The 25,992-nt window shown below is 39.7% G+C and overlaps 1 long non-coding RNA gene across 1 annotated transcript in view; it reads left to right on the top strand.

The window, feature by feature from the left end:
- The window catches only part of LOC106559532, a 48,593-nt gene extending 24,631 nt beyond the window's left edge, over nt 1-23,962 (top strand). The window contains exon 3 of the long non-coding RNA XR_005353046.1: nt 23,674-23,962. This is a non-coding gene — a long non-coding RNA (uncharacterized LOC106559532). The remainder of the gene's footprint in view (nt 1-23,673) is intronic.
- The last annotated feature ends 2,030 nt before the right edge of the window (nt 23,963-25,992 follow it).

Raw genomic sequence — 25,992 nt, 5'->3', positions numbered from 1 at the left:
TGAAGAAACTAAGCTTAAGGTGTAGCCACTTGAGGATCCAGACTGTGTCTAAGCCTTAAATCCTCAGATTTTGACTGAAACTAAGCACCATAAAAAGTTGGGAGGACTTAGAATTATCTGGACTTTAACTAAAAAAATAATGGGCTTGATGTAGTCCCAATAGTTTAATTTTGCTTTTGTATCCCTTGCCAGAAAATGTTTCCAAAAATGAAAACAAAATTTTTCCACTGCCCATGTCAAAGAAATTAATGCCAATGTTATAAACACACACACGCACACACACACACACACACACACACTGGCCTGTTACTCAGCCATAAATAAAGAAGGAAATCTTGTCATTTGCAACAACATGGATGGACCTCGTGAGTATAATGCTAAGGGAAATAGAGAAAAACAAATGCCAGATGATTTCACAAAACAAAGGGAAAAAGGGACAAGCAAAACAACCACCAGCAGCAGCAGCACCACAACAACATACTCTTGAATACAAAGAACAAACTGGTGGTTACCAGAGAGGAGATGTGGGGGGGGGGGGGAGGAATAGATGAAATAGGTGAAGGGGATTAAGAGTATTTTTATTGTGATGAGTATTGAGTAACGTATAGAGTTATTGAACCACTATACTATACACCTGAAACTAATATAATACTGTATGTTAATTAAACTTGAATAAAGCAAGTAAAATAAAAACGGGCTTGGAACACTTGGACATTAAAGCAAACACATTTGATTTCAGACCTCGGGATCCCTGGGTGGCGCAGCGGTTTGGCGCCTGCCTTTGGCCCAGGGCGTGATCCTGGAGACCCAGGATCGATTCCCACATCAGGCTCCCGGTGCATGGAGCCTGCTTCTCTCTCTGCCTGTGTCTCTGCCTCTCTTTCTCTCTCTGTGACTATCATAAATAAATAAAAATTAAAAAAAATAAAAAAAAAATGATTTCAGACCTCAACTTCTATGAACTTCAGCTTTTAAGGGAATTTACTTTGGGGGATTTGTTTCTCCCTGGAAGGTTTTTTACTAGTAGAAAGAGTTTATAACAAACTGGGACACTTTATTGATAGGATTTTTCATTATAGTATAGTTATTCATGTTGTGGTAGGAGTATCTAAATATTGTCATAGATTTTAATCCCATTGAGGAGGCAAGATGGTAGAAGAATAGGAGTCCTTTTTTTAAGATTTTATTTATTCATTCTTCAGAGAGAGAGAGAGAGGCAGAGACACAGGCAGAGGGAAAAGCAGGCTCCATGCAGGGAGCCCGACAGGGGACTTAATCCCGGGTCTCCAGGGTCACGCCCTGGGCTGAAGGTGGCTCTAAACCGCTGAGCCCCCCGGCTACCCAAGAGTAGGAGTCCTTGACTAATCTGGTCTCCAAAACTTACCTAGAAAACTTTCAAAACATCCTGAACACCTAGGAATCCAAACTGAGGTATAAAGAGAGAGCAGCTGGACTACAGGGGAAAAAAGTGATCATTTCAGATCAGGTAGGATGGCAGAGAGGAGGAAGGTGAGGGAGCGGAGCCCCCAGAAAGCTGGGGCAGGAAAGCGGTGCCACCACAGTCAGGAACTGGAGACATCTGGGCCTGAGAGTCTTCCCTGAGGAGTGCTCGGTGGGGAACAGGGCAGAATTGTGGGAGGGGGGGTGAAGCCTCAATATTCCTGCAGACACAGTAAGATTAGGGGCCCCCAGGAGAAACTCACTGCAAACTGCAGTCAGATCACAGGAAAGGGCTGGAATGCCACAAACCTCCTGGGGCATCCAGGGAAATGCCGACTGGGGGCTCGGGCTGGCAACTGAGCTCTCTGTACCCTATAGGCCAGCAAAGGACAGAGGCAGGCTGTCCTCCCTTCCTTCCAGGAGAGGCAGACCCTGGGAACCTCTAACTGAGATTAGAGGCCCTCTAAACTGAGGACACCCAGGGGAAAAAGCTGGGTACCCTCCATTCCCCCTGGAACAGGTGGACCCTGGGAGGGCACCTGATGGCAGAAACACTCTTGCCCTGGGAACCCTTCAGTTTGTGCATATCTGAACCCTCGTGCCTACCCCCAGGAAGATCTAGATCAGGGTGCACTGAGACTGCAGTTCGGTACATGCAGGCAGCTCTTGGCTACTGTGCTGGAGATCTGGCCACCACCACTTTAATTTTGTGTGTTTGTTTGTTTTTGCCTTTCATCTGGGAGAGGTGCAGCTTCTAGGGAACAAGAGCCTCACCAGACAAATAGCTCCCACCGAGCCTGTCACCTGGCAAGGGGCCCAGTATGTCTGCCCAGGCCAAGACACCTAGAATCAGCACAGCAGGCCCCTCCCCCAGAAGAACAGCTGGAAGAACAAGGGAGGAGCAGGTTTATTCACCAAATAGCCCTGGAAAGATCCACTGGAAAGATTCAGGACTGAGGGAAAATAGTATATAGAACTCAAAGATTTTTTTCCCTACCATTAGTTTATTTTTCAAGTTAAAAATTTCCAATATTTTATCTCTTCCTGCCTTAACTATGATATTTTACCAGCTCTTCATTATAAGTTTTTTCCTTTTTGAATTTCATATTTCTGTAATTACATGTCTTAGATATATTCTTCATTTTTGGATTCCTGAAAATGTATTCAATTTAATTCTGGTAGATACATGAGTTATGGGTTTTTGGTTTTTGTTTCCTGTTTTTTTTTTTTCTGTCTTCTTTTGTTTTAGCATTGTGGAAATTAGTACCTCCTAACACATGGACCAAAAGACACACAGAACCAAGAAGATTACCCTCTAGGTCCAATCAATGAGACTATATTCTCTCTCTACCACCATATCCTCTCCACCCCCTTTTTTTCTTATTCTTATTTTTTTTAAATAAATTTATTTTTTATTGGTGTTCATTTTGTCAACATACAGAATAACACCCAGTGCCCATCCCGTCAAGTGCCCACCTCAGTGCCCACCACCCAGTAACCCCCACCTCCCGCCCACCTCCCTTTCCACCACTCCTAGTTCGTTTCCCAGAGTTAGGATTCTTTCATGTTATGTCTTCCTTTCTGATATTTCCCACTTATTTTTTCTCCATTCCCTTTTATTCCCTTTCATTGCTTTTTATATTCCTCAAATGAAAGAGACCATATAATGTTTGTCCTTCTCCGATTGACTTATTTCACTCAGCATAATACCCTCCAGTTCCATCCACATTGAAGCAAATGGTGGGTATTTGTTGTTTCTAATGGCTGAGGAATATTCCATTGTATACATAAACCACATATTCTTTATCCATACTTTTTAAAAATTTTATCATTCAATTTCATGGTCCTTCCATTTTATTCATCTGCTTTTTCTTTTATTTTCTGGTCTCTGACTCTGTCAGAATTGTCTAAGGAGTGTTTTACTTAAGTGGTGGTTGATATTTTTGACTCTGCTCACTCATACAGCCATTCTGCACTGTACAAAATGACTAGAAGGAAGAATTTGCCAAAAAAGAAGTAACCAGAAGTAATACTCTCTGCCCAAATCCTACTTGATATGGGTTTAAGTAGTATGCCAGACATACAATTCAGAAGTAGAGTTATAAAATTACTGGTGGCTCTTGACAAAAACATAAAGGACTCTAGAGATTCTCTTGCTGCAGAATTGAGATCTAACTAGGCCAAAATCAAAATTACTTTAACTGAGATGCAGTCTAAGCTGGATGTTTTTAATGCTAGGCTTAATGAAATGGAAGAGAAAGTGACTGATGTAGAAGACAAGTTGATGGAAAAGAAGATACCTGAGGAGAAAAGAAAAACAATTGACCCCATAAGAAAAGCCTTCAGAAAATAAATGATAGCTTGAGAAGGAGTAATATTCATTTTATTAGGATCCCAGAAAAGATAGATAGGGAGAGAGACCACAAAGTTTATTTTAAAAAGTCATACCTGACAACTTCCCTAACCTGAGGAAGTAAACAGGAATTCATATCCGAGAGGTAAAGAGGACACCCCCAAAAACAACAAAAACCAATCAATACCCCAACATATAAGAATGAAGTTTGCAAATTTCAAAGATAAAGAGATAATTCTAAAAGCAGCTCAAGACAAGAAATTCTTAACTTATATGTGGAGAAATATAAGATTAGCAGAAGACCTCTCCACAGAGACCTGGCAAGATATATTCAGGGTCCTAAATGAGAAGAGCATGCAGCCAAGAATACTTTATCTAGCAAGGCTGTCATTCAGAATAGGAGAGATAAAGAGCTTCCAGGGCAGGCAGAAAATGAAAGAATATGTGACCACCAAACTGGCTCTGCAAGAAATACTAAGGGGGACCGTGTAAGGGAGGAGCAAGATGGCGGAAGAGTAGGGTCTCCAAATCACCTGTCTCCACCAAACTACCTAGAAAACCTTCAAATTATCCTGAAAATCTATGAATTCGGCCTGAGATTTAAAGAGAGACCAGCTGGAATGCGACAGTGAGAAGAGTTCGCGCTTCTATCAAGGTAGGAAGACGGGGAAAAAGAAGTAAAGGAACAAAGGCCTCCAAGGGGGAGGGGCCCCGCGAGGAGCCGGGCTGAGGCCGGGGCGAGTGTCCCCAGGACAGGAGAGCCCCGTCCCGGAGACGCAGGAGCTGCACCGACCTTCCCGGGCGGAAAGGGGCTCGCGGGGAGGTGGAGCAGGACCCAGGAGGGAGGGGATGCCCTCGGGCTCCCGGGGACAGTAACAGCAACTGCGCACCCAGGAGAGTGCGCCGAGCTCCCTAAGGGCTGCAGCGCGCACGGCGGGACCCGGCGGGACCCGGAGCAGCTCGGGGGGCTCGGGCGGCGGCTCCGCGGAGGGGGCTGCGCGGCCCCGGGAGCAGCTCGGAGGGGCTCGGGCAGAGGAAGAGGCTCCGTGCGGAGGGGGCTGCGCGGTTCCAGGAGCAGCTCGGAGGGGCTCGGGCGGCGGCTCCGCGGAGGGGGCTGCGCGGCCCGGGAGCGCGAATCCAACAGCGCAGGCCCCGGAGCACAGGGCGCCGGGACACAGCCCAGGATCCCGCCTCCCCCGGGACAGGCAGAGGCCGGGAGGGCCCAGGACAGCGAGGACGCTCCTGCCCCAGCTGAGCACATCAGCGGCCCCGCCCCGGAGCCTCCAGGCCCTGCAGACGGAGTTCCTGCCTGAGCTGAATCCAGGTTTCCAGAGCTGCCCCGCCACTGGGGCTGTTCCTCCTGCGGCCTCACGGGGTAAACAACCCCCACTGAGCCCTGCACCAGGCAGGGGCACAGCAGCTCCCCCCAACTGCTAACACCTGAAAATCAGCACAACAGGCCCCTCCCCCAGAAGATCAGCTAGACGGACAACTTCCAGGAGAAGCCAAGGGACTTAACGAACACAGAATCAGAAGATACTCCCCTGTGGTTCTTTTTTTTTGTTTTGCTTTTGTCTTTGTTTTGTTTTGCTTTTTGATTTGTTTCCTTCCCCCACCCCCTTTTTTTCTCCTTTCTTTTTCTTTCTCTTTTTCTTCCTTTTTTTTTTTCTTTTTCGTTTTTTTTTTCTTTTTCTTCCCTTTTTTTTTCTCTTTCTCTTTTCTTTCCTTCTTTCTCTCCTCTCTTTTTCTCTTTTTCCCAATACAACTTGCTTTTGGCCACTCTGCACTGAGCAAAATGACTAGAAGGAAAACCTCACCTCAAAAGAAAGAATCAGAAACAGTCCTCTCTCCCACAGAGTTACAAAATCTGGATTACAATTCAATGTCAGAAAGCCAATTCAGAAGCACTATTATACAGCTACTGGTGGCTCTAGAAAAAAGTATAAAGGACTCAAGAGACTTCATGACTGCAGAATTTAGAGCTAATCAGGCAGAAATTAAAAATCAATTGAATGAGATGCAATCCAAACTAGAAGTCCTAACGACGAGGGTTAACGAGGTGGAAGAACGAGTGAGTGACCTAGAAGACAAGTTGATAGCAAAGAGGGAAACTGAGGAAAAAAGAGACAAACAATTAAAAGACCATGAAGATAGATTAAGGGAAATAAACGACAGCCTGAGGAAGAAAAACCTACGTTTAATTGGGGTTCCCGAGGGCGCCGAAAGGGACAGAGGGCCAGAATATGTATTTGAACAAATTCTAGCTGAAAACTTTCCTAATCTGGGAAGGGAAACAGGCATTCAGATCCAGGAAATAGAGAGATCCCCCCCTAAAATCAATAAAAACCGTTCAACACCTCGACATTTAATTGTGAAGCTTGCAAATTCCAAAGATAAGGAGAAGATCCTTAAAGCAGCAAGAGACAAGAAATCCCTGACTTTTATGGGGAGGAGTATTAGGGTAACAGCAGACCTCTCCACAGAGACCTGGCAGGCCAGAAAGGGCTGGCAGGATATATTCAGGGTCCTAAATGAGAAGAACATGCAACCAAGAATACTTTATCCAGCAAGGCTCTCATTCAAAATGGAAGGAGAGATAAAGAGCTTCCAAGACAGGCAGCAACTAAAAGAATATGTGACCTCCAAACCAGCTCTGCAAGAAATTTTAAGGGGGCCTCTTAAAATTCCCCTTTAAGAAGAAGTTCAGTGGAACAGTCCACAAAAACAAAGACTGAATAGATATCATGATGACACTAAACTCATATCTCTCAATAGTAACTCTGAATGTGAACGGGCTTAATGACCCCATCAAAAGGCGCAGGGTTTCAGACTGGATAAAAAAGCAGGACCCATCTATTTGCTGTCTACAAGAGACTCATTTTAGACAGAAGGACACCTACAGCCTGAAAATAAAAGGTTGGAGAACCATTTACCATTCGAATGGTCCTCAAAAGAAAGCAGGGGTAGCCATCCTTATATCAGATAAACTAAAATTTACCCCAAAGACTGTAGTCAGAGATGAAGAGGGACACTATATCATACTTAAAGGATCTATTCAACAAGAGGACTTAACAATCCTCAATATATATGCTCCGAATGTGGGAGCTGCCAAATATATAAATCAATTATTAACCAAAGTGAAGAAATACTTAGATAATAATACACTTATACTTGGTGACTTCAATCTAGCTCTTTCTATACTCGATAGGTCTTCTAAGCAAAACATCTCCAAAGAAACGAGAGCTTTAAATGATACACTGGACCAGATGGATTTCACAGATATCTACAGAACTTTACATCCAAACTCAACTGAATACACATTCTTCTCAAGCGCACATGGAACTTTCTCCAGAATAGACCACATATTGGGTCACAAATCGGGTCTGAACCGATACCAAAAGATTGGGATTGTCCCCTGCATATTCTCGGACCATAATGCCTTGAAATTAGAACTAAATCACAACAAGAAGTTTGGAAGGACCTCAAACACATGGAGGTTAAGGACCATCCTGCTAAAAGATAAAAGGGTCAACCAGGAAATTAAGGAAGAATTAAAAAGATTCATGGAAACTAATGAGAATGAAGATACAACCGTTCAAAATCTTTGGGATGCAGCAAAAGCAGTCCTAAGGGGGAAATACATCGCAATACAAGCATCCATTCAAAAACTGGAAAGAACTCAAATACAAAAGCTAACCTTACACATAAAGGAGCTAGAGAAAAAACAGCAAATAGATCCTACACCCAAGAGAAGAAGGGAGTTAATAAAGATTCGAGCAGAACTCAACGAAATCGAGACCAGAAGAACTGTGGAACAGATCAACAGAACCAGGAGTTGGTTCTTTGAAAGAATTAATAAGATAGATAAACCATTAGCCAGCCTTATTAAAAAGAAGAGAGAGAAGACTCAAATTAATAAAATCATGAATGAGAAAGGAGAGATCACTACCAACACCAAGGAAATACAAACGATTTTAAAAACATATTATGAACAGCTATACGCCAATAAATTAGGCAATCTAGAAGAAATGGACGCATTCCTGGAAAGCCACAAACTACCAAAACTGGAACAGGAAGAAATAGAAAACCTGAACAGGCCAATAACCAGGGAGGAAATTGAAGCAGTCATCAAAAACCTCCCAAGACACAAGAGTCCAGGGCCAGATGGCTTCCCAGGAGAATTTTATCAAACGTTTAAAGAAGAAATCATACCTATTCTCCTAAAGCTGTTTGGAAAGATAGAAAGAGATGGAGTACTTCCAAATTCGTTCTATGAAGCCAGCATCACCTTAATTCCAAAGCCAGACAAAGACCCCGCCAAAAAGGAGAATTACAGACCAATATCCCTGATGAACATGGATGCAAAAATTCTCAACAAGATACTGGCCAATAGGATCCAACAGTACATTAAGAAAATTATTCACCATGACCAAGTAGGATTTATCCCTGGGACACAAGGCTGGTTCAACACCCGTAAAACAATCAATGTGATTCATCATATCAGCAAGAGAAAAATCAAGAACCATATGATCCTCTCATTGGATGCAGAGAAAGCATTTGACAAAATACAGCATCCATTCCTGATTAAAACTCTTCAGAGTGTAGGGATAGAGGGAACATTCCTCGACATCTTAAGAGCCATCTATGAAAAGCCCACAGCAAATATCATTCTCAATGGGGAAGCACTGGGAGCCTTTCCCCTAAGATCAGGAACAAGACAGGGATGTCCACTCTCACCACTGCTATTCAACATAGTACTGGAAGTCCTAGCCTCAGCAATCAGACAACAAAAAGACATTAAAGGCATTCAAATTGGCAAAGAAGAAGTCAAACTCTCTCTCTTCGCCGATGACATGATACTCTACATAGAAAACCCAAAAGTCTCCACCCCAAGATTGCTAGAACTCATACAGCAATTCGGTAGCGTGGCAGGATACAAAATCAATGCCCAGAAGTCAGTGGCATTTCTATACACTAACAATGAGACTGAAGAAAGAGAAATTAAGGAGTCAATCCCATTTACAATTGCACCCAAAAGCATAAGATACCTAGGAATAAACCTCACCAAAGATGTAAAGGATCTATACCCTCAAAACTATAGAACACTTCTGAAAGAAATTGAGGAAGACACAAAGAGATGGAAAAATATTCCATGCTCATGGATTGGCAGAATTAATATTGTGAAAATGTCAATGTTACCCAGGGCAATATACACGTTTAATGCAATCCCTATCAAAATACCATGGACTCTCTTCAGAGAGTTAGAACAAATTATTTTAAGATTTGTGTGGAATCAGAAAAGACCCCGAATAGCCAGGGGAATTTTAAAAAAGAAAACCATATCTGGGGGCATCACAATGCCAGATTTCAGGTTGTACTACAAAGCTGTGGTCATCAAGACAGTGTGGTACTGGCACAAAAACAGACACATAGATCAGTGGAACAGAATAGAGAATCCAGAAGTGGACCCTGAACTTTATGGGCAACTAATATTCGATAAAGGAGGAAAGACTATCCATTGGAAGAAAGACGGTCTCTTCAATAAATGGTGCTGGGAAAATTGGACATCCACATGCAGAAGAATGAAACTAGACCACTCTCTTTCACCATACACAAAGATAAACTCAAAATGGATGAAAGATCTAAATGTGAGACAAGATTCCATCAAAATCCTAGAGAAGAACACAGGCAACACCCTTTTTGAACTCGGCCATAGTAACTTCTTGCAAGATACATCCACAAAGGCAAAAGAAACAAAAGCAAAAATGAACTATTGGGACTTCATCAAGATAAGAAGCTTTTGCACAGCAAAGGATACAGTCAACAAAACTCAAAGACAACCTACAGAATGGGAGAAGATATTTGCAAATGACATATCAGATAAAGGGCTAGTTTCCAAGATCTATAAAGAACTTATTAAACTCAACACCAAAGAAACAAACAATCCAATCATGAAATGGGCAAAAGACATGAACAGAAATCTCACAGAGGAAGACATAGACATGGCCAACATGCATATGAGAAAATGCTCTGCATCACTTGCCATCAGGGAAATACAAATCAAAACTACAATGAGATACCACCTCACACCAGTGAGAATGGGGAAAATTAACAAGGCAGGAAACAACAAATGTTGGAGAGGATGCGGAGAAAAGGGAACCCTCTTACACTGTTGGTGGGAATGTGAACTGGTGCAGCCACTCTGGAAAACTGTGTGGAGGTTCCTCAAACAGTTAAAAATATACCTGCCCTACGACCCAGCAATTGCACTGTTGGGGATTTACCCCAAAGATACAAATGCAATGAAACGCCGGGACACCTGCACCCCGATGTTTCTAGCAGCAATGGCCACTATAGCCAAACTGTGGAAGGAGCCTCAGTGTCCAACGAAAGATGAATGGATAAAGAAGATGTGGTTTATGTATACAATGGAATATTACTCAGCTATTAGAAATGACAAATACCCACCATTTGCTTCAACGTGGATGGAACTGGAGGGTATTATGCTGAGTGAAGTAAGTCAGTCGGAGAAGGACAAACATTATATGTTCTCATTCATTTGGGGAATATAAATAATAGTGAAAGGGAAAATAAGGGAAGGGAGAAGAAATGTGTGGGAAATATCAGAAAGGGAGACAGAACGTAAAGACTGCTAACTCTGGGAAACGAACTAGGGGTGGTAGAAGGGGAGGAGGGCGGGGGGTGGGAGTGAATGGGTGACGGGCACTGGGTGTTATTCTGTATGTTAGTAAATTGAACACCAATAAAAAAAAAAAAAAAAAAAGGGGGACCGTGTAAGAGAAGGAGGGAGCCCAAAGAGAGAATCCACAGTAAGAGACCGAACAAGTACAATGACAATGACAAGTACAATACAATGACACTAAATTCATATCTTTCAATAATTAGTCTGAATGTGAATGGGCTAAATGATCCCATCAAAAGACTCAGGGTATGAGACTGGATAAAAAAGCAAGACCCATCTACATGCTGTCTACAAGAGACTCATTTAAGACCTCTAAACTGAAAAGGAGGGGGTGGAGAACCACTTACCATTTAAATGGTCCTCAAAAGAAAGCTGGGGTAGCAATCCTCATATCAGATAAATTAGAGTTTATACCAAAGTCTGTAGTAAGAAATGAAGAGGGATACTATATCATACTTAGAGTGTCTATTGAACAAGAAGATCTGAGAATTATGAATATTTGTGCCCCTAATATGGGAGCTGCCAAGTATATCAATCAATTAATAACCAAAGTAAAGAAATACTTAGATAATAATACACTAATAGCAGGAGGCCTCAACATGGTATTCTCAGCAGATGACAGGTATTCTAAGCACATCACCAAAGAATCAGGGATTAAGTGATACACTGGACCAAATAGGTTTCACAGATATATACAGAACTTTCCATCTGAATGCAACTGAATACACATTCTTCTCAAGTGCACAGGGAACGTTCTCCAGAATAGACCACATACTGGGTCACATATCAGGTCTCAACCAATATGACAAGTTGGGATAATCCTCTGCCTGTTTTCAAACCACAATACTTTGAAACTAGATCTCAAAGACAAGGAGAAATATGGAAAAAACTCAAACACTTAGAGGTTAAAGAGCATCCTACTAAAGATGAATGGATCAACCAGGAAATTAGAGAAGAATTAAAAAGATTCATGGAAACTAATGAAAATGAAAATACAACTGTTCAAAATTGGGATATAACAAAAGCGGTCCTAAGAGGGAAGTACATCACAATACAACATCCCTCAAAAAATTGGAAAACACTCAAATATACAAGCTAAACCTGCACCTAAAGTAATTGAAGGTAGAGCAGCAAATAAAGCCTAAACCAAACACTAGAAGAGAGATAACAAAGATTAGAGCATAACTTCATGAAATAGAGACCAAAACAACTAGAACACATCAAGAAACCAGGAGCTGGTTCTTTGAAAGAATTAATAAGATAGATAAACCCATAGCCAGTTTTATTAAAAAGAACAGAGAAAGGACTCAAATTAATAAAATCTCAAATGAAAGAGGATCATAACCAATACCAAAAGAAATACAAACAATTTTAAAACCTATTATGATCACCAATACGCCAATAAATTAGGCAATCGAGAAGAAATGTATGCATTTCTGGAAAACCACAAATTACCAAAACTGGAACAGGAAGAAACAGAAAACCTGAACAGGCCATTATTCAGGGAGGAAATTGAAGCAGTCATCAAAAACCTCTCAAGACACAAAAGTCCAGGGCCAGATGGCTTCCCAGGGGAACTCCATCAAAAGTTGAAAGAAGAAACAATACCTATTCTACTAAAGCTGTTCCAAAGGAAAGAAAGGAATGTAATATTTTGAAACTCGTTCTATGAAGCCAGCATCACCTTGATTCCAAAATCAAAGACCCCACCAAAAAGGATAATTATAGACCAATATCCCTGATGAACAGAGATGCAAAAATTCTCAACAAGATACTAGCCAATAGGATCCGACAATACATTAAGAGGATTATTCACTATGACCAAGTGGGATTTATCCCTGGGATACAAGGCTGGTTCAGAATTCATAAAACAATCGATGTGATAGAATCTCATCAATAAGAGAAAGAAACAAGAACCATAGGATCCTCTCAAGTGATGCAAAGAAAGCATTTGACAAAATACAGCCTCCATTCCTGATCACAACCCTTCAGAGTGTAGGGATAGAGGGAACATTCCTCAACATCTTAAAAGTCATCCACGAAAAGCCCGCAGTAAATATCATTCTCAATGGGGAAACACTGGGAGCCTTTCCCCTAAGATCAGGAACATGACAGGGATGTCCACTCTCACCACTGCTATTCAACATAGTACTAGAAGTACCAACCTCAGCAATCAGGCAACAAAAAGAAATAAAAGGCATTCAAATTGGCAAAGAAGAAATCAAACTCTCCCTCTCTGAAGATGACATGATACTCTACATAGAAAACCCCAAAGCCTCCACCCCAAGATTGCTAGAACTCACACAGCAATTAGGCAGTGTGGCAGGATACAAAATCAATGCCCAGAAGTCAGTGGTGTTTCTATACACTAGCAATGAGACTGAAGAAAGAGAAATTAAGGAGTCAATCCCATTTACAATTGCACCCAAAAGCATAAGATACCTAGGGATAAACCTAACCAAGGAGGTAAAGGATCTATACCCTAAAAACCACAGAACACTTCTGGAAGAAATAGAGGAAGGCACAGAGAGATGGAAAACTATTCCATACTCATGGTTTGGAAGAATTAATATTGTGAAAATGTCAATGTTACCAAGGGCAATCTACACATTTAATGCAATCCTTATCAAAATACCACAGACTTTCTTCAGAGAGTTGGAACAAATCATCTTAAGATTTGTGTGCAATCAGAAAAGACCCTGAATAGCCAGGGGAATATTAAAAAAGAAAACCAGAGCCAAGGGCATCACAATGCCAGATTTCAGATTGTACTACAAAGCTGTGGTCATCAAGACGGTGTGGTACTGGTGTAAAAACAGACACATAGATCAATGGAACAGAATAGAGAACCCAGAAATGGGCCCTCAACTCTATGGTCAACTAATATTCGAAAAAGAAAGAAAGACTATGCACTGGAAAAAGGAAAGTCTCTTCAATAAATGGTGCTGGGAAAATTGGACAGCCACGTGCAGAAGAATGAAACTAGACCATTCTCTACATCAGACACAAAGAAAAACTCAAAATGGATGAAAGATATAAATGTGAGACAAGAATCCATCAAAATCCTAGAGGAGAACACAGGCAACACCCTTTTTGAACTTGGCCACGGCAAGTTCTTGCAAGATACACCCATGAAGGCAAGGGAAACAAAAGCAAAAATGAACTATTGAGACTTAATCAGGATAAAAAGCTTCTGCCCAGCAAAAGAACCAGTCCACAAAACTACAAGACAACCTACAGAATGGGAGAAGATATTGGCAAATGACATACCAGATAAAGGGCTAGTGTCCAAGATCTATAAAGAACTTATCAAAATCAACAGCAAAGAAATAAACAATCTAATCATGAAATGGGCAAAAGGCATGAACAGAAATTTCACCAAGGAAGACACAGACATGGCCAACAACCACATGATAAAATGCTCTGCATCACTTGCCATCAGGGAAACACAAATCAAAACCACCATGAGAGAATGGGGAAAATTAACAAGACAGGAAACAACAAATGTTGGAGGATGTGAAGAAAGGGGAGCCCTCTTGCAGTGTTGGTGGGAATGTGAACTGGTGCAGCCACTCTGGAAAACTGTGTGGAGGTTCTTCAAAGAGATAGAAATAGAGCTACCCTACAACCCAGTAATTGTACTGCTGGGGATTTACCCCAAAGATACAGATGCAGTGAAACACCGGGACACCTGCACCCCGGTGTCTATAGCAGCAATGTCCACAATAGCCAAACTGTGGAAGGAGCCTCGGTGTCCATCGAAAAATGAATGGATAAAGAAGATGTGGTCTATGTACACAATGGGATATTTCTCAGTCATTAGAAACAATGAATACCCACCATTTGCTTCGACATGGATGGAACTGGAGGGTATTATGCTGAGTGAAGTAAGTCAATTGGAGCAGGACAAACATCATATGGTTTCACTCATACAGGGAATATAAGCAATAGTGAAAGCGATTATAAGTGAAAGGAAGGAAACTGAGCCGGAAAAATTAGAGAGGGAGACCAACCGTGACAGACTCCTAACTCTGGGAAATGGAGAAAGGGTTGCAGAAGGGGAGGTGGGCAGGGAGTTGGGGTGACTGGGTGACAGGCACTAGGGGGGCCCTCGATGGGATGAGCACTGGGTGTTATAGTATATGTTGGTAAATCAAACTTGAATAAAAGCCAAAAACAGTAAAATACAACAAAAAAAGACAATATGGTACTGGCACAAAAAGAGACAATATAGATCAATGAAACACAGTTTTAGGAACCCTCAGTTTTATGGCTGACTAGTCTTTGACAAAGCAGGAAAGAATATCCACTTGAAAAATGATAGTCTCTTCAACAAATGGTATTGGGAATATTGGACTGCCACCTGAAGAAGAATGAAACTGGTCCATTTTCTTACACCACATACACAGATAAACTCAAAATGGATGAAAGTTCTAAATGCGAGACCAGAGTGTATCAAAATCCTAGAGGAAAACACAGAAAGCAACATCTTTGTCCTCAGCCACAACAACTTCTTGCTAGACATGTCTCCAATGTCAAGGGAAACAAAAGCAAAAATGAACTATTTGAACTTCATTTAGATCAAAAGTTTCTGCACAGGACAGGAAAGAGTCAACAATACTAAACATCAGTCTACAGAATGGGAGAAGATATTTGCAGATGACATACCAGAGAACAGGCTATATCCAAGATCTATAAAGAACTTATCAAACTCTACATCCAAAAAACCCAAATAATCCAGTCAAGAAATGGGCAGAAGACATGAACTGACATTTCTCCAAAGACGACTTGCACATGGCCAACAGGCACATGAAAAAATGCTCCACATCACTCAGCACCAGGGAAATACAAATCAGAATTCCAATGAGATACCACCTCATACCAGTCAGAATGGTTAAATTACAAGTTAAGAAGCATAAAATATTGGCGAGAATGTGGAGAAAGGGGAACCCTCTTATATCATGGGTGGGACTGCAAACTGGTGCAGCCACTCTGGAAAATAATATGGAGGTTCCTCAAGAAGTTACAGTAGGGCTATTCTATGACACAGCAACTTTATTACTAGGTATTTACCCCAAAGATACAAATGGTAGTGATTTGAAGGGTCATCTGCACCCCAATATTCATGGCAGCAATGTCCACAGTAGTCAAACTATGGGTAGAGTCGAGATGTCCTTCAACAGAAGAATGGATAAAGAAGTGGTACATACATACACACAATGGAATATTACTCAGCCATCAGAAAGGATGAATACGTACCCCTTACATCAGTTGAATGGGACAGCACAGCATTATAGGGGAAGGGAGGGAAAACTGAGTGGGAAGTCATCAGAGAGGGAGACAAACCACGAGAGACTCTTAACTATGGGAGACCAACTGCAGGTTGCTGGAGGGGAGGTGGGGGGGTGAGGAAGGGGTATTGGGTGATGGGCATTAGGGAGGGCATGTGATGTGATGTGCACTGGGCATGATATACAACTGATAAATTATTGAAGACTATATCTGAAACTAGCTATTCATCATATGTTGGTTAATTGAATTTAAATTAAGAAATAATAAAAATAAAGAAAGAAATATTTGGTTATAATTCACCAGTGAAGCCAGCTGTTCTTCATTAGGAGATTTTTCATTACCCATTCAATATGGTTACCAGAAACTGTTCTACTCTGATTTTTTATTTTCTTCACAATTCAGTCTTGGTAAGCTGTATGTTACTAAGAAATTTTCCATTTCTTCTAGGTTGCTCTTGCTCAGTTTATTGGCATATAGTTGTTTATAGTAGCCTCTATTATCTTTTATATTTCTGTAGTATCTGGCGTAATGTCTTCTTTTTAATTTATAATTTCCTTGATGAATACTTTCTTTTTTTTCCTCATTAGTCTAGCTAAGACTTTGTCAATTTTGTTTATCTTTTCAAAGAAACCAAATTTTAGCTTAATCTTTTCTACTTTTTTTCTGTTCTCTATTTCATTTATTCTCTAATCTTTATTATCTCCTTTCTTCTGCTAACTTTGGACTCCGTTTGTTCTTCCTTTTAGTTCCATAAAATGTAGTTAGGTTATTATTTGGGATCTTTCTTTCTTCTTAATGTAGGCATTTATTGCTCCGATCTTCCCTTTTAGAACTGCATTTGCTACATCCCCTAAGCTCTAGTATGCTGTGTTTCCCTTTAATTTTCCTCAAGGATCTTTTCCTTTGTAATTTCATTTTGATCCATTGGTTGTTAAGGAGAGTGTTCTTTAGTTTCCATGTGATCATGGATTTTCCAGTTTTCCTCTTGTTATTGATTTCTAACTTTATGCTCTTGTAGCCAAAGAAAATACTTAGAAAGACTTTGATCTCTTTTAATTTCTAAGACTGGTTTTGTGGCCTAACATGTGGCCTATCTTAGAAAATATTCCATGTGCATTTGAGAGGAATGTATATTCTTCTTTTGTTTAATAGAATGTTCTATATACATCTATTAGGTCCATCTGGTCTATAGTGTTGTTCAAATCTGGTGTTTTCTAATTGACTCTCTGACTGATCAATTCATTGTTGAGAGTGGGGCTTTAGAGTTTCCAACTTTATTGTCTTACTGTTTATTTCTACTTTTAGCTCTGTTTGTTTTTGCTTTAGGTATTTAGGTGCTCTGGTGTTGGACACATAAATCATAATTACAGTTGTTATATCTTCTTGATGGGTGACTCCTTTATTATTATGTAATACATTTGGTTTTTTTACCATTTTCAGTTTAAAGTCTATTTTGTTGGATATAGGTATAGCTACCTCTGCTATTTTTAGCCACCATTTGCTCAAAATTACTTTTTCTATTCTTCATTCTCAATCTATATATATCTTTATGTTAAAGTGAGTCTCTTGGAGGCAGCTTATCATTGGATTTTTTTTCCATTCAGCTTTTTTGTGTCTTTTGATTGGTGAATTTAATCTTTTTAAAGTAATTATTGATATATAAGAACTTACAATTTCCATTTTATTAATTGTTTTCTGGTTGTTTTATAAACATTGTTTTTTGTTTCTTATTCTGCTGTTTTTGTGTGTGTGTGTTTTGACATCTTTTTATACCACTATGCTTTAACTTCTTTATCATGCTCTTTTTTTGTGATTGTTATACTTTTCCCCCTCATTTTCATGAGGCTTACATAAAATATCTTAAAATCATAACACTCTAAGTTGATAACAAGTTAACTTCAATAAAATTCCTAGAATTACACTTTAACTTCTCTCCCTTATATTTTAGGTTTTTGCTATTGCAATTCACTTTTATATTGTGTAATAAGATTTTGCAGATACAGTTATTTCTACTATGTTTATTTTTTAATTTTCAACTTGTAAATCAAGTTGTAAATGAATTATGCACCACAATTACCAAGTTACAGAATCTAACTTTGACTACAATATTTGCCATTACCAGTGAGATTTATGCTACCTTTTCATGTTATTTTTTATGATGTTAGTGCCCCATTACTTTTATTCAAAAAGCTTCCTTTAGCATTTCTTGTCAAGAAGGTCTAGTGATAATGAATGCTTTTGTTTGGTTGGTTGGTTTGAGAAAGTCTTTATGTCTCCTTCATTTCTGAAGGGAGAGCTGTGCCAGGTATGCATCTGTGGTTCTCATAGTTCACTAAACTACCTTAAGAAGCTTATTTTTAATTATTTGTCTAAGAGTTCATAGATCTCCATTTATTTGAGATCAGTTAATAGAGCTTTTTCTCATATTTGGTGGTATCATATTTATCTGGTTTTTCATGATCCCTGATTACTTAAGTGGGTATCTGTGCATTCAAGTGTCAGGTTTCTCTTTCAGACTTTACAAGATTTGCTTTGAAGAGACAGATCTTCACCAGTCAGCTCATTTTGGGTGTTTGGGCATTTCTGCTGATAATGTCTTTGGGCAGGTGGGATCTACTGTTATGGTCTATTTTGGAGCAAGGCATCTGTACAAGCTCTGACATCTGGGATAGGGGAGGTATGCCACTGGCTAAGGACTGTGGATAAGACTGCTGCCTTTGTTCTCTACTCACGTGAGACTGCATGATGGGCTCCACAGTTGCCTCTGAATTATCTTGTGATCAAGACTGGGTACTAAAATAAATAAATAAATAAATAAATAAATAAAAAAAACTGGGTACTAAAATAAATAAATAAATAAATAAATAAATAAATAAATAAATAAATAATAAATAAATAAATAAATAAATAAAAAAGACTGGATACTATATTCAGTAGTATATGGAGCTATGAGTCATCTTCTCTGCCCTAGTAGGGCAGCAGGATGGGACCCAGAGACTGTATGACTCTGGGAATCTGAATCAGGGAACAGTGTGCACTAAATTCCCTAGTCAAGTGAGGCCACCCATTTTGCCGTTTGTTGTCTTAACTCAAGCCAATCCACACCTCAAGGTCCCTGATCAAATAGATCCACTGGCTTTGATCTGCAAATTATTGGCCCTGCCTGCCCTTCTCTTGCCATCTTGGTAGTGTCATTGGAATCAATTTTTTAAAATACAAGATTGTGTACAATGTCAAAACAAATCATCAATGGATTGACATGAAACTGCTTTCATGAAAACATTATTTACAATGGGAAACAAACTTTCAGAAAAAAATGCCATGAATTTATGTATACAATGGAATATTCCTCAGCCATTAGAAACGACAAATACCCCCCATTTGCTTCGACGTGGATGGAACTGGAGGGTATTATGCTGAGTGAAATAAGTCAATCGGAGAAGGACAAACATTATATGGTCTCATTCATTTGGGGAATATAAAAATAGTGAAAGGGAATAAAGGGGAAAGGAGAAAAAATAAGTGGGAAATATCAGAAAGAGAGACAGAACATGAGAGACTCCTAACTCTGGGAAATGAACTAGGGGTGGTGGAAGAGGAGGTGGGCGGGGGGTGGGGGTGACTGGGTGACGGGCACTGAGGGGGGCACTTGACGGGATGAGCACTGGGTGTTATTCTGTATGTTGTCAAATTGAACACCAATAAAAAATAAATTTATTTTAAAAATGCCATGAAATTATAAATTTATTCCCTCAATGAAACAAAATGCAATTTCAGGATAACACTGTTCTCATCACCACCGAAATCTCTGCTCTTACTCTCACTTTGTGTTAAGTGATAAGGAAGCAGTTCCTGTGGAGTTCAATGTATACTGGGTCTCATACATGAAACAGTGTGGCCACAAGGGGACAATGGTGACATCTGACCTAGAGAAGGTGTTGCTCAGCTCTGAGTGCCAAGGATGTTGATATTCTTGATGAATCAGATCAGAAAAGAATCCAAAATTTCTATTTAAAGTCTCATTGGAGCTATAAAGTGAAATGTGTACCATTTCAGTGATATTTACAGCTAGTCACCAAAAGACCTGTCTGGAGCAGTGACATCTGTTTGATTTTTCTTCTGTATTAGCATGGCTACAATATTAGTCAATACAATTAGATTTTATTTCTCCAATTAGATTTTGTTTTAAATGAGCACCAACTAACTTTTTTTGCTTCTTTACTTTCCCTCAAATGGCTAAAAAGTAGTAGGTACTCACAAATATTTATAAATAAACCAACTGATTGATAAGATGATTATTACTCATGAAGCATGAGGACATCTGCCAGCCGCACACCATTCAGCAACAGAGAAAAAGTCTTTAAGGAGGTCCTAACAACTACTCCAAGGTACACACCAGCCACTTGGAGATCTCTGTTACACATCAGCCACTTGGAGATCTCATGATTAAAAGGGGAGGAGTTACTCCCCCCCCTTTAACACTTCAGCCCAACAGTGCACACACAATTCTTTGCTTGAATTTCATAATACAGCTGAGACCAACTTAAGACTTTGAAAAAGATTATTAAGGCCCAGGGAAAAAAAAAGGAAATTAAACACCTGAAGTTATTAGCATTAAATACTCAGGTTCTATTCACTTGTCTTCATCCTGGAGGTTCTTACAGTGATGCTTTCTCCAGATCTGCTTCACTTTGGCCAAAGTTGCTAGTAATCTCTACCACCAGATGGTCTTCAAGGATTTCTAGCCTCTGGCAAATTCAGAATGAACAGATGAGACAAGAGAGTTCTTCATATTTAAACCTAAGGATCTGCCTGAGGTGTTCTTCTGGGCATGTTAGAAAAGTACCCCATAGCCTCTCTATCCAGAAAGCCAGAGACCAGCCCTTTGCCTTCAACAGGACAACAAAATCAGAATGCAACCTGATATGCCTAAGTTCTCTGCAAGGCACACCACATAGTGTGGCAAACAGTCTCTTCATTGCCAGGAGCTTCACTTCCTATTTCCCAGGGATACGTGAAATTGAAGACTATATCCTAAGTTTATGTACTGTATTATGACTTGATTTCTTGCAGTTGCCAGCTTTCGGTAGAACATTTGAAATAGCAACAAAAGTATTTTGTCTGGTAACAACTAACAAATATTCAAGGCAGAAAGTCCATAAAGCCCATCCTAGCATTATAGTAAACAGTCAAAATAAATCCTGCTGGACTTCATGTGCAGTGCAAATGGAAGGAGAAGACCTCTAAGGATAATATGCATGCTGCTCTTAAAAATAGGTTTCCTAGGAATCTATTGGCCAAATTTCCCTTTGTAAGCTTAAAGTACTCTGTTATTTACCACAAGTGATATTTTTCTCCTTTAGAGAAAAAAAATGGAATTAGAAAATCATGTCTGATAGCTGTTAAAAAAGAAAGTGTCACCAAGATCTGAATGAGCCTTTCTCAAAGAATAAGTTCCAATTTGTTGTATCCAATGAACATGTAATTCTTACCAAATTCCCATAAGACACCTGGCTATGTTCTAGAACTGTGCTTGTTTGCTATTTGATGATGCTATTAAGAAACATAATGATGTAAGATTGTGTGCAATTAGATCTCATTACAGCCAAAATTTCCCCCCCAAAGGAGATTATAAAAATGGTCAAAACAACTTTTTTTACAGATGTCTGTTTCAGGTAAAATTTCTATATCTACTCCTCCAAAAGGAAAGAGGATATTTATTTCTTATCCAAGATTAGATAATTAGAAGGATCCTCCTAGAAGGAGAAGAAATGTCAACAGACAGAGAGTTATGACAATTGCAATTATATGTGAATGATGTTACTTTTTGTTTGGGATATAGAGAGGGGGCATAAAACAATGCATTGGCTGGTCGCTGAATGTTTTGTTGTTCTGAAACCTCAATCCCATTGCTTACTTTCAAAATGCTAGTTCTTGTCCAATAAAGCCACTTCTGATTTTGGAAAATGTATTCAAAGGCTATAAATGCAAGAAACTATCAAAGAAGCAATGGGATAGTTACAGAATTTCAGAGAAAGAATCAGGAAGTGTTGCAGAGAAAAGTGATCTCAAATAAGAGGATGCTTATGACTGCCTTCACCTGAACTGTCTGATATTTTACAAAGGGTCACGCATTTTGTAACATGGGAAAATGAGTGCAGGACTAGCCAATTTGACCAGCAATCACTGAATCATTATTGCTTTATGTTAATTATACTCACTAATATAAACTATGGTAAGGCTTTGTTTTCATTTGCTAGGGCTGTCATAACAGAGTCCCACAGCCTGGGTGGCTTAAACAATAGAATTCTATTGTCTCCCAGTTCTGGAGGCTGAAGGTCCAGGATCAGGGTGTTGGCAGCCTTGGTTCTTCCTGAGGCCTCTCTTCTTGGCCTGCAGATGACTATCTTCTTGCTGTGTCCTCACATGATCATTTTCAGTCTGTGTTGTGTCCTAATCCTATCTGCTTATAGTGAAAGGGAATAAAGGGGAAAGGAGAAAAAATAAGTGGGAAATATCAGAAAGGGAGACAGAACATGAAAGACTCCTAACTCTGGGAAACGAACTAGGGGTGGTGGAAGAGGAGGTGGGCGGGAGGTGGGGGTGACTGGGTGACGGGCACTGAGGTGGGCACTTGACGGGGTGTTGTTCTATATGTTGGCAAGTTGAACACCAATAAAAAATAAATTTATAAAATAAAATAAAAGCAAATTTTATTTATTATTGTTAATTATTATTACTGATAATTATTTAATTATTATTTTTTAGGCCAAATCCAAAATAAAGAATACTTAGTCATATTGAATTAGGATCACCCATATGAATCATTTTTTCTTTAATTACCTTTTAAAAGACGCTATCATCAAATATAGTCACTTTGGTATGCAATTTAACCCATAACATGTTTCCTCCACCATGTTTTGAATGTTATAAGAAATAATGGTAATGAAGGAGAAGGGAAGATATAGAAGGGGTAAAATATAAAGACCAGATATGATAGCAAGAAAATAATAATCTGGGGATTTTTTCAATGTACAGAATAAATATGGATATCTCAAATTAGACAAAATGTTTATTCAGACTTGTTTATTCAGAGCTGGTGTATCATCTAAAAGTGGAAGAGATTATTTTATTATTTTATTTTTTAAAAGTATTTAAATTCCAGTTAGTCAACATGCAGTGTAGTATTAGTTTCTAGTGTACAATTTAGTGTACAACACTTCTGTATCACACCTGGTGCTCATCACAATAAGTGCACTCTTAATCCCCATCGCCTATTTAACCCATGTCCCCCTCCTCCCCATCAGTTTGTTCTCTATAGATAAGAGTCTGTATATTGGTTTGCCTCCCTCTCTTTTTTTTCCTCTTCACTCATTTTTTTGTTTTTTAAATTCTACATATGAATGAAATCATATGGTATTTGTCTTTCTCTGTCTGACTTATTCAGCTAAGCATAACACCCTCTAGCTTCATCCATGTCTGTTGCAAATGGCAAGATTTCATTCTTTTTTATGACTTAGTAATATTCCTATGTGTGTGTGTGTGTGTGTGTGTGTGTGTGTGTGTGTACCATATCTTTATTTTCCATTTATAAGTCAACGGACCCTTGGGCTGTTTCCACAATTTGGCTATTGTAGATAATGCTATAAACATTGGACTGAGATGATTTTAAATTTCAAAATATTTACCAATTGTGGTAGGTAGCCTCCCAAATATCCTCTATCGTCCCCACATTCTGGGACCCATATCCTTGCATATCCTCTATCCTCCCACACCGTGTCAGCATTGGTCTGAGTGACCGATAGCACAAGGAAAATTTGAGACCGTCACTTTGGAGATTATGCTATAAAATACTATGGCTTCTGTCTCTTGGATCTCTTGCTAGGGATGAAGCAAGCTGCCGTGCTATGAACACCGCATGGAGAGGTTCATGTGATGAGGAACTGTGAAGCCTGCCAGAAACCATGTTAGTGAGCTTGGGAACAGACGCGTTAGCCCCAGCTGAGCCTTGGGATGACTGCAGTCCCTTCCCAGGTGAGAACTGGACTGTGACGTCATGAGAGACTCCAGCCAGAACCACCCAGCTGGCACTCTTGCATCACTGACCCTCAGAAACTGTTGTTTCAAACTGCCAGATTTCAGAGTAATTTGTTATGCAGCAAAAGATAACTAACCTAACAAGACGAACTCAATTTGCATTTTGTGGATAAAAAATACTTAATTCAGTTTTATTCTTCCTATGTTTATTCCTTTTCGTTAAAATATTTTTTAGTAGACACAATCCTCAGAAGAAAAAATAGGAAAAATAGGATTTGAATGTGCAGCATGAAAATCTTCAGATAAATTTTAAGAAAAAATTTCCTAACATGAGGAAACTTGAGAACAGGAAAGAATACCAAGGGAATTTTGAATATTTCTCTAGGGTGTTAACTACTATTCACCCTCCGAGCTCTATAATTGTTTGAAATTCTGTCTTTTCTATTATTTAGCAGCATCACTGTGCTGCTCGCTTTTCTTTCTTTTTTTTTTTTTTTAAAGATTTTATTTATTTATTCATGATAGTCACACAGAGAGAGACAGAGAGGCAGAGACACAGGCAGAGGGAGAAGCAGGCTCCATGCACCGGGAGCCCGATGTGGGATTCGATCCCGGGTCTCCAGGATCGCGCCCCGGGCCAAAGGCAGGCGCCAAACCGCTGCGCCACCCAGGGATCCCTCGCTTTTCTTTTTTTAAAAAAGATTTTATTTATTTATTCATGAGAGACAGAGAGAGAGAGAGGCAGAGACCCAGGCAGAGGGAGAAGCAGGCTCCATGCAGGGAGCCCGACAGGGGACTCGATCCCGGGACCCCAGGGTCACACCCTGAGCCAAAGGCAGACACTCAACCAGGGAGCCACCCAGGCATCCCGCTGCTCACTTTTCTCATAAGACTTCACAATGTTTGATTCTCCAGCTCCCTTCTTCACACCCTCTGGCTTGGTTACATATCGATTTGAACCCCAGGTGAGTTAGAGAAAGCAAAAATTAATCACTAATCTTTATATTGAACACTGTTTTCAAATCCCCTGCTGATACTCTCTGTTAATTAAAAAAGTATTTTCGGGACTAAAATAATATTGCCCAGTTTTGAATTACAAACCCTTCAGGAATTCTCACAGTGGTTAATAGCACAATTTCCTCAACAAAACCCTGCAATTCCTGAGACAGCAAGTGAAAGAGTTTCACAACCTGAAGACTAAGGGACATCAACATTATACTTTTGCTATTTCTGTGAAGGTGGCATGGTGGTCTAGCTATTTGGATTCCTCGGTCCTAAATTCCCCAATATCTCCTAGTCCCCAAGCCAGCTCTAGTGAAATTCAATGTGACAGAAAGCAGTGCAAGACCTTCTACACCTAACCTGCTATAGGTGTGGCTTACAGACATCTACTTCATTGCAACATTGTTTTGATAGATTTACTTTTCAGTTATTTTAGAAAGGTTTTGTTGTTTTTTAATCATTGTATACCAAGCCAATTATATCAATAATCAATCTGTTAAAGGTCTTCTTCTCTTAAGGTCTTTAGCAAGTTTTCCAGAAAAATATATAAAAGATGCCAAAGAACCACAGGAATATTTACACTGTTTTGATAAAAGGCTTGTGGAATCCAGATCATGACTCTAAAATCACAAATTTCATATATCCATATTTAGCATATATCCATTGTTTCCTGATAATCCAAATTTCAAAAAAAGTTACTTATATTATGAAACTTTTCAGTTCTTGATTTTCTTCTTTCCTATAAAAGACTATGTCTTAGGGATGCCTGGGTGGCTCAGTGGTTGAGCATCTACCTTTGGCTCAGGTCATGATCCTGGGGTCCCGGGATTGAGTCCTGCCTCAGGCTTCCTGCTCAATGAGGAGCCTCTCCCTCTACCTATGTCTCTGCCTCTCTGTGTGTCTCTCATGAATAAATAAAAATCTTTTTTAGAAAAAGACTATATAATATGATTTTATCATAATCGTATATTTCTTATCTTTTTTCTCTTAAAAATGTTCTTATTTTTTCACTGGATAAAACTTACTCAGGTTTTCTACATTCAAATGGAGTATAGAGATGAAAACAAGAAAGATACCTCAAAGTAAAAGAAAGAACCTGCAAAACAAATGCAAATCTAATCAAACCATGATCCATAGACCTAGCTAGCAGTGTTAAGTATAGGTC

Source organism: Canis lupus, chromosome 1 (assembly GCF_011100685.1).
Source record: "Canis lupus familiaris isolate Mischka breed German Shepherd chromosome 1, alternate assembly UU_Cfam_GSD_1.0, whole genome shotgun sequence".
Classification (NCBI taxonomy): domain Eukaryota; kingdom Metazoa; phylum Chordata; class Mammalia; order Carnivora; family Canidae; genus Canis; species Canis lupus.
This window is presented reverse-complemented; position numbering and strand designations above follow the sequence as displayed.